The sequence below is a fragment of the Tupaia chinensis genome, unplaced genomic scaffold (genome assembly GCF_000334495.1).
Source record: "Tupaia chinensis unplaced genomic scaffold, TupChi_1.0 Scaffold144071_2, whole genome shotgun sequence".
NCBI lineage: Eukaryota > Metazoa > Chordata > Mammalia > Scandentia > Tupaiidae > Tupaia > Tupaia belangeri.
The window spans coordinates 426,168-436,249 of NW_006203925.1; the positions used below are offsets into that span (position 1 = coordinate 426,168).

At 52.9% G+C, this 10,082-nt stretch overlaps 1 protein-coding gene across 2 annotated transcripts in view; it reads left to right on the forward strand.

Annotated features, from left to right (window-relative positions):
* The first annotated feature begins 4,324 nt into the window (after positions 1-4,324).
* LOC102491856 (chimeric ERCC6-PGBD3 protein) overlaps positions 4,325-10,082 on the forward strand; it is a 24,214-nt gene continuing 18,456 nt past the window's right edge. The window contains exon 1 of one of the 2 annotated variants that reach the window (XM_014583141.2): positions 4,325-4,608. The gene's annotated coding sequence lies outside the window, so the exon portion shown is untranslated. The remainder of the gene's footprint in view (positions 4,609-10,082) is intronic. The other variant, XM_014583143.2, reaches the window with a different exon arrangement.

The following is a 10,082-nucleotide window of genomic DNA, read 5'->3' on the forward strand; positions in this document are numbered from 1 at the left end:
AGGAATGCGAGACCCTCCCAGGCGCGCTCAAGACCTCGCCTTCCCCTGGTACTCGCTGTGCAGCCAGGACTTGGGCTGGTTCCCTGAAACGGGATGATGCAAATACTGAAGAGTCGTCCAGGGATAGATGAAAACACGCTGTGAACCACCTGAGGCAGCCCGGCCCTGAGCAGGCCCTGAATGCACCTGAGTCCACGGTGGGGGTAACGCCGAATATCCCAGCCCCACTGTGTCCTCCTCCCCACCTCCTGGGAGCTGGTCCTGTGTCCCTGATGTCCTGAAAGACAATGTTCAGATGGAAACACAGACCCCTGGGAACTTCACTGGAATGGAAAGAAGAAGGGTTCCTGAGGGGAGCAGGTGCAGGAGCCCTCCAACCTCCCACCCCACACCCTGCCCTGAGTCTCCTCACATGCTGGGTCGATAACCCGAGGGCACAGCCTGGGTTTGTAGTCGCCCCCTCTCTGCCCATCTTGCTGCGCGTGTGCCCCAGGGCACCGTAGCCGCACGCTCGGGCAGCCGCTGTTTTTCTTCTGAGAACACAGAGATCGGCCACGCTGTGGCCTCGTGTTTTCCAGTGTTATAGTGTCAGGATGACTCATTAGACCACGCCAGCCTCGCTGATTAATCTCACTTATGCACATGCCTGCCCCTCCCCGAAGGTCTGCCGTGAGCGTTCATTTCTGCTGTACCAGGAACAAAAGCCCGAGCAGGCTCTGGGGCATTGCAGACTGCAGACGCCATCTCTTTGGCCTTCCACATTAATTTCCTTCAAATGACACCAAGGGGCCAATATGTTGTGTGCACACCTCTGCTTTGACGAAATTTTTACTTTCATTTTTAATCATTTGTATAAAAATTCTGGTTTGGGTCTGCTCAGACCTTTTGGGCAGGGAATTGATCTCCGAACTACTTCCCAAATTGCTCCCACTTTGGAAACTTGCTGAACACGGCATTTTCTCTGCTGGACCTAAGGTCTCAATTCCTTAGCAGCCAGAAAACAGCCTACAGACCACACTGTCTGTGATTCCCAGCCCTCAGCCCTAATAAGGACTTTCTGTTTTTTAATTAAAGCTTGTGTGATCCCAAGGTGTTAATTGTTTGAGAGGGTTTTGCATCCTTTTCTCAAACACTGTTTCATGCAACTGGGCTTTCTCCTGGGACATTCGCTGATGGCCGCACCTTGGCTCCAGTTCCCCTCCCGTCCATGTAGCTCTTTCCTATTGACCCCAGCTACAGCCAGCTACAAATACACTATGGTACCATCTCTCCAGGGGAAAGAAGAAACAATGTAACTTTGGGAAAACTGTTAATATTGGACTCCCTGACAGTTCTGGTGAGCAAGATGGGACAAGACAGGAGGGAAGTAACTGGGAGGTGGAGGGAAATGCAGGGAAGGAACAGGCCACAGCCAGGGAGCCTCATGGGAAGAGCAAGGAAGGAGGACAGGGGCTTCCTAGAGAGGGGCTGAGGCAGAAAGGCCACCTAGTCTGGACCCTGGGGGCCGCCTCTCAGCAGGTGCCAGATCCCCAGGGGCCTGGGGAGATAGGTCCATTCCTGGCCCAGCCTGGGGACGGTGGTTCCAGTGGTCTGAAAGAGGCCTAGGCGTCTGCGTCTGATACCACAGCGCTAACAGCCAACAGTGGGCCAGGGCCGTGTGCCGGAGCGCGTCCTCAGCGTTCTTCACTCTTTACCACAGCTCTTCAAGGGAGGCTACATTCTAAGACGACCCTCTCTCTTCTGCTTTGGAGTATGGGCAGAACCCATGGCTATGACGCCACTCGTCTGATTATGTTAAGTCATATGGCAAAGGGATTTTGTAGATGTAACTAAAATCCCAACTAAGTTGACCCTAAGATAGGGAGGTTATTTTGGGTGGGCCCGACCTAATTAGGCAGATCTTTAAAAGGGAATAGGCTCTTCTTGATGAAAGATATTTGAAGTGTGAAAGGGATTTAACATAAGAGAGTTTCTGTTGCTTGCTTTAAAGATGGGCTATGTGGGGAGATAACAGATGGTGTAGTGGTGTAGTGGTTAAGGCACTGGACTCCCACATGGCTGACTGTGGTTCGAGTCCTGGACCCAACAGCTTGAAAATCACACTTGACACATGTGTGTGCCCAAAATCCCACGAAGAGACTGGAGGAGAAGGGATTGTGGTGTGGCCGTTTGCTCTGGGGTGAGGTGACAGGTGATTTCTCACTTTCCCTCTCTCTATCTCTCTTCAGTAAGCACACAAGCTCTATGGGATAAAATCCTTAAAAAACAAACAAACAAACAAACAAAAAACCCAAGCTATATGCCAGCCATAGTAGGACATGCTGGATACAGCTGCTTGGCAGGCTGAGGCCACATGGGAGGCCCGAGTTGGATTCCGAGCCCACTCAAAGTCAGGTGGCACAGACTTTCAGTAAGGGCCAGCCAGTGTGTTGTCTGCCTAGTGATTACTTTTCAGATGCTCGAATCATTGCACCTGCAACGTCTTTTCACTGCTCTCATTCCCGTTCATGGCTATGTAAGTTTTTACAATTCTGCTGCTTCAGCCTGTTAGGGACGACCTGCTCCACCTATCCCAGTTATGAGGTCTCACTGTCAACCAGTGGTGACACAGCCCCAAATCTCACATACAGTCTGCTTCCTAGAAGCACTCCTGGCCCCCGCTGTCTCAGGTCACATTCTCTGGGAAGTGGACTCTCAGGTGAGGAAATTGACTGGAAACGCTCTTGGTGACAGCACAGTGGAGGGAGAGGCGCCAGACTGAGCTAACTGGAATGCAGCTGCAAGAACGGCAGAGGCAGGGGAGGAAATCTCAAGGTCATCTTAGAATCCTGCCTACCACACCATGCCACTGTCCAGCCCTGGCCTAGGACTTCCACCTTTGTGGCCTTCCTCCCTGGACACACTAGCATCGGGAGAGTCAGGAAAACCTAGTAATGACCGTTCTTGGCCTCCTCAGGAGGTACACGCACCGGAGCAGGTGTGGGCGTGCAGCGAGAGCTGGAGAGAGGGCAGTACGGCAGCTGGCTGGGTGGAGGCTTTAGACCAGGGTGACACGCCCAGGCTGACGAGGTGCTCCAGTGATCCAGAAGTGGCTTCTGCGCATCTCCTGGGACTTGAACCAGAGCTGAGGGGCTGGTGGGGACAGGGAGTAGGAGGACCGACACGAGAGCACGTGCTCTAAAATTCTCTTCGCGAGTTTCACGCCAAGGGTTGACATGAGCAGTGAGTTTCAAACCCATGTCCCAAGGCACCATGTCTTTAGTGAATATTCCTTAACGCTCTCCCCCACCCTGCATACACACAGTTTCTCAGAATCAGTATAATGCTTTAGCTGAATAAAACAAAAGGGAAGTAATTTATAACAAAAGAATATTCATTTTGAGGTAGAAATGCCCGAGCAGGCCTACACACAAAAGAACAGCAAGATGCTTGTACTTCCACGGAGAACTGCCGCGAGTGTGACCAGCTGCGGAGCAGAGTGGTCCAGGTGGGCTACATCAGCCATGGGACGCATCAGGGGTGTGGCTTCGAAATGCTGCCCAAATCCCAGCCTACCTCCCCGCACACAGTAGGTGCATTTCTGGGAAATGCCTTCAATAGCAAAACTGCAGAAAGGACTTTATGTTTACGTGGTGTTCAGCTCGAAGCACAAATGATCACAGATTCCTCATCTCCACGAGCGGCTGGCAAAGCATTTGAAAGCCGAGAACAATGGGGGCAGTTCTTGCGTGCTGCAGGGTGAGCATGGTAGACCTCCCGACCCCTGCCCACTGAGTGTGTGTGCGGTCTCCTCATGAGTCTGTGGCTCCTTCATGAGAGCGAGCCGGAGAACGGGCACCCTGTATGGGACCCTCTGGGGAGGAGCTGGAGGAGGAAGGGCAGAAAGCTGGTCCGGTTCCTGCAGAATGAGTTAATAAAGAACACCATGGTGAGGGCTCCACCAACTTGCAAATTGCACCCGGAGGAGGAGCGCTCTGCGGCCTGGTTTCTGCTGCCCTCACACTTCTGCTAAAGCACGTCACTTGCTCTGTGACATTTTCATTATTTACTGTTCCAAGCTCAGAGAGCAGGGCGGCCACGCTGGTCTCCTCTCACTCATTCATTAGTTTTAATTAAACCCTCTAATTTTATTTATGCTGCCACAAACTGATTAACAATTTGCCAGCACAGAGCAGGAAGTCTTAAAAAGCTCCTTGAGGAATCTCTGGGTCTCTGAAAACAGACTTCACAGAAATGTTGTGGGTGGGGGGCTCCTGCCTGGCTGGAGGAGGCAAGCTTTTGAAGCTTCACCTTTGTTCAACTCACCACTTCCTGTAACCCGCAGTGGCCAGTGGATCTGAGATCTGTGGACCTTGCCCCCTCGGGGGAGGGCTGAGGCACTGGGAGGCAGTCTCTCTGTCTCTCTCACTCCTCCTTGTAATGGGCTCCAGGGAGTACTAGCACTCTTTATCTGCAGGCCTGCTGTTCTGCGGCTCTGATGGAGGCAGCAGGGATCCCAAGCCCCAGTCAGTGGGAGGGTGGACATTGACCCCACCAGTACAAACAGGATGCTGAGTGCCAAGGCGGAGTTCTACAGCGAGCGAGCGAGGCGCTTCGCACAACCTGAAGGTGGGTGTTGCACCGAGATTAGAGCTACCTGATGGCCCTGTAGATTGGAGAGCTGCAGAGGAGGGCGTGAGGGACACTCAGACACTTACCCCTCTACTCCGAGAGCCAGGCACGTTGCGACTTCCAGGTATTAGAAAGAGGAATACGGGGGCCAGCAGGTGGTGAGGTGGTTAAAGGGGCTGGATTCCACATGGCCAACCATGGTTTGAGTCCTGGGCCTGGCAGTTTGCTTTCTCACTTTCCCTTTCTCTCTCAATCTGTCTCTCTCTGGTCACACTGAAAAATAATAATGATAACAAATGGAATTAAATAAAATATTTGGAAAAAATAAAAAGAAACAGAAGTACGAACGTGAGAGGGAACAGCTGCCCTGGTGAGTCGGACTCAGCAACGTGCAAATGTGGCCCCTCCCCTCCGGCCGTGCTGCGGTCCTGAACTTTCAGGTTCTTTTTCTGTTACTAAAGTGGGGAGGAATATAACCCAGGTGAGGTCTAGTAAGTCTGGCCAAAATTCTGACCGGTGGTTGAGACCTTTGCTCCCTTTGGGGCAAATATTCAAATTGGCGTTACGATCCCTGTCCTGGTCTTCCGAAGCAGGGAGTTGCTGGCAGAGGTGGCTGCGTGGCTGCCCTCCTTTCTGGCCCCCTCTGTCCCCTGTCCTCCACTCCCACCCCAGGCGTCAGTGCCCATGTGTAGCATGTGCTGGGGAAGTGTGAGGAAGGGTCACACGGAGGGCCGTCAGCTCTGGGTGGAAGCAGGTTCACTTGCGAGTTCATTCCTGCCTCTCCTCGGACAGCTGGGGTCTGCGCAGCCTTTGAAGGCCCGTGGACCTGCTTGCTCCACACGTGACCGTTTGGAGACTGCCCCGTGGTGTTGTGTGAATGGCAGCTGCTCTTGGGGGCCACGAGCCCGTAGAAAGAGAGCATCCTCCACAGCGCCCAGAGCTGTCGTAGATTTCGGAGTCGCCTTCCACATCAGCTTGTGCTGCATGACAAGGCATGCCAAAGACACAGTGCTTAATCTGTCCGGCATTTGTCTGTTTCACAGTTCCTGGGCCAGCTAGGGATTTCTTGGGTCTGCAGCAAAGACGTGGCCAGGGCTGGCTGCTCGGATGGCTTCCGGCACACATCTTGAGGTGACCTGACATCACTGGGGTGACTTGGGTTCATTCACATGGCAGTTGTCATGGGTCCCAAGAGAAAACTACAATTTTTTTTTAAAGGTTTTTGCTATAGGGCGCATGCACTCACCAGAGAGAGACAGTGAGAGGGAACGTGAGAAATCACCGTCTGGGGGGACGGCCATGCCACAACCCCTTCTGTCCATCCTCCTGGGATTTTTGGGTGCGTGTACATGTGCCTGGCATGAATTTCAAGCCACTAGGTTTGGGATTCAAACTGCAGTGGGCCATGTGGGAGTCCAGTGCCTTAACCGCGACGTCAGCTGCTGGCCTGCAAAACTACAATTTTAATAAAGTGCAATTGAGCTGTCTTTTCTTTTGCTGCTTGTGCTTTTGGGTCATGTCTTAGAACCCACTGCCAAAGACAAGCCCATAAGACTTATCTCCGAGGTTTATTTCCAGAGTGCTTTATAATTTCAATACTTAAATGGCAGGTTTTGAGCCATTTCAAATTAATTTTTATTTGTGGTGTGAGGTAGAGTTACTTATTTGACACATACTAACAAGTTTTCTAGAGGTTGCCAGCATACCACTAAATGATATGCTTTTACCTCTATCTTTTTAGTTGCCATTTTTATATAGTATGTACTGTCCTTTTTTTTTTTTTTTGGAGAGGTTTTTCGCTATAGGGCGCGGGCGCTCACCAGGCAGACAAAGAGAGACATAGAGACAGAAAGCGAGAAAGCACCCCCCAGGGGGGATGGTCACGCCGCAATCCCTTCTCCTCCATTCTCCTCTCGGGATCTTGGGCACATATGCACATGCGCCTGGCGTGAGTTTTCAGCCACCGGGTCCGGGATGCGAACCACGGTCAACTACATGGGAGTCCAGCGACATAGCCATTACGCTAACTGCTGGTTCCCTGTCCTTCCAATATGTCTGTCTTTTTAAACTGGTTTTCCCATATGTATGGGGAAGACAGTTTTGTGCAGGGGTATGAGGTGCCCACCTGTGCATCCAGCCAGCACTGGTTCCCACCCTCCAGGCCCCACCCGAGGCTGGCATGGGAAGTCAGACATGCCAGGTGAAACTCTGGGCCCAGCCTTCGTGACTTCTTTGGTATGTTGTTGAGGAAATGCTGAAGAGAAAATGAACTGTGGTGTGTGTGTGTGTGTGTGTGTGTGTGTGTGCCCATGCATGTGTGAGCAATGGTGCACAGGTTGTGTGGGTGGAAGAGCGCAGGGGCTCAGTGTCTGCGTTGCCTAGTGGTCTCCAGGATGCCAATGTGGCTCGTGTGCTGCGTGGCTTAGGTGGGGGTGGATCTGTGGGATTGGGGATGTATGCAGGGCTGCTCTGGGGCCGAAGAGGCATGGTGAGTCAGAGCGGCAGACTGAGGGTTGGCTCCTGGTCACAGCCTGCAGTCGGGTTCAGTGGGGACCCTAGACAATGTCACCTGGAGGGTGGCTTTAGTGGAGCTCTGAGGACACCCACAGGACAGCGCCTTCTGCTAGGTGGCAGGCATCGGGAGCAGGCCTCGCTCTGGGACGTGGGGATGACGGGTGACAGTGAGGAAGGCCTGGGAAGACACGTCAGGGAGCAGCCCAGGGGACTCTAGAAAGAGGCAAGGGAGAGCGGCAGTGAAGGCGTGGGTGAAGAGAGGGCGGAGGGATTGCCCGCGCCGGGTTATCATTGCTCCTGGGGCATTATCACTACTCCCAGGCTAGGGAGGTCAGGCTAAGCTTGGCTTAGAGAAAACGCAGATCCTCAAACGAAATATGAATTAACCTAAAAAACTACTGACTCAACAGCGAGTCTTCATCCCTCTGCCTTTTCTGAAGCAGAGAGTAAAGGATAAGGGCACTGTGTGGGGAGTGACGCCTATTTTCCGCCTGATGCTCCCGATCCAGCCTCCACCTTTCTCCATCCTGCGGGAGCCCTGGGAGTCCGACCTCTGTGGGCTGGCATCACCAGGCTCCTCGGCCCTCTGGCTCTCAGGGGGCTGTGACAGTGGGAAGCACCGACCAACAAAATAGTGGAGGAAGCCAGTGTGTTTGTTTCAGCGGACCTCTCTATCCTAGGCTCCCTGCCAGGGCTTCTGCAACAAAGTATCGCAGGTGAGGGGCTGACACACAGAGGCATAATCTGTGTTTAAAGTGTTGCCAGAGTTGGTTTCTTGCCTCCCCCCCTCCCTTTTTAAAAAATTTTCTAAGAGATTTTTAAAAGGGCACAATTCCTAATGGTGGGAGGGAAGAGACACAGAGATAGTCAGGGGGAAAGTGCAAATCCGTCCCCAACCCTGCCCTGCCCTGCCCTGCCTGAGGACAGCCATGCCACAATCCCTTCTCTTCCACGGATCCCGGGCACATGTGCACACATCTGACATGATTTTCAAGCCACCAGGTCTGGGACTCGAACCACAGTCCACTGTGTGGGAGTACAGGAATGTAACCACTACACCATCTGCTTGCCCCAGAGTTTGTTTCTTTAAGGGCCTCTTACCTTGGCTTGTAGATGGCCCCCTTTGTGTGCCTTCACATTCGATCTTTCCTCTGTGCACGTGTCTGTGTTTAAATTTCCTCTTTTTAAAAAGCTTATTATTTTATTTCTTGAGAGAGGAATAGAGACAGAGAAACAGGTACCCTTGACAGGATGTCATCACATCAAGACCACCCCTCTAGCCTTCCAGTCAGCCAGGGTCACAGGGACATGCCTGGCGTTTCAGGTGGCCCTGGGACAGGCGCTTTCCACTCTAGCACTGCAGAGTGGTGTCCTACCGCCTGCAGCACCACGGCTGGGCCTAAATGTTCTCTGGTTAAAAACCAGCAGTCGTGCTAGATTTGGGCCCACCCTAGTGACCGCATTCAACTCAACGCCGCTTTAATAACATTGTCTGTAAATATGGTCACGGTCTGAGACCCTGGGGGTTTGGACTTCATATGAATTTGGGGGTGCGAAGACACAGTTCAACCCATAACACAAGAGGCTCCCAGCCTGTGCGAGCCCCAGGGTCATGTGCTGTGTGCCCACCTGAGCTGTTTTCCCAGGCCTCACATCTTTGTAGAGGTTAGTGACTTCCCTCCACTGCCGCCTTCGAGTGAACCTGTTTCCTGTCCGACTTCTGGTTGCTATTTAAAGGGCCCTTAAAAGAGTACAGGGCAAAAGAGACCTAGTTATCACGGTTAGAAATCTGCTTTCACGGTCAAGCATAAAACTGTCTTTCTGGCCTTGTTATTCATAAGCTACCTAGAATTCTTTCTCATTAAAAAAAAAAACAACTAGTTTCATTTTTATGTGAGATGCGCAGAGGCAGATGAGGCCGAGGCTGCTGACAGGAGTGAGATAGTGAATTACAAACATTACCAAGTCCCCAAATCCCTCCTGAACTCTTTCTTTTTGAGTTTTGGCCATAGGGCAGGAGAGAGAGACAGAGACAGAGAGAGGGAAAGTGAACCCCCCCACCCCCAGAGGATGGTCATGCTGCAATCCATTCTCCTTCATTGTCCTAGGATTTTGTGACACATGCGCGTGTACCTGATGTGATTTTCAAGCTATCAGGTCTGGGACTTGAACCGTAGGTGGCCCTGTGGGAATCCAGTGCCTCAACCACCAAGCCACCTGCCGGTACATCTACCCTCCCAGAGCTGGGGTCCTTGTGCTGAGAGAAGTTCCTTTCGGTTCAGCCACTGTTAACCGCGGGCTGCCTCTTTCCTCACGTGAAGCTCAACTTCCTTCTTTAGGTGGGAACCTATGTGTGGACACCTTATTTCTCCAAATACTCCAAGCTACAATTTTGGCTTGTCTCAAAACCGGCCTGCCTCTGAGATCCGAGGACAGATTTTAAGTGACTGACTCAGTTCTAAGGAATCAGGACTTGTATGCAGGCACACCCGCTGCCCAGGTGGGGGCGGTGTGTGGGGCATACGGGGAAGTCGGACTGCTCCCTACACCGGTGTGCACAGGCGTGGCGACGCCGCGGCGACAACGCCCACTGCGAAGGATGCCCACAGCGCGGTGCTCAGGGAACTAGCTGGCCTCCCCAGGCAGGTGTCCTCCTTTGCGTTAACTGTTCGCATTGGCCAGTCCGCGGGAGTCCCTCTCTCTTTCCTCTTTTAGTTCTCATAACCACCTTAATAGCAAGGTATTTCACCCGGAGAGGCGACCCCGAGCCAGCTAGAGGCCAGTGCCAAAGGGGCATCCCCACCCCTCTAACCCGGAGGCGCTCACACCACGTGGCTTCGCCGGTGCTTCCAAACAAACCCGGCGGCCCAGCGCATGCGCCGTCCGCCTCGGAGGCGGCGTGACGTCGCCGTTGGGGCGGCGCTCACGGCGGCCGAGGGCGCATGCGCCGCGGCCCG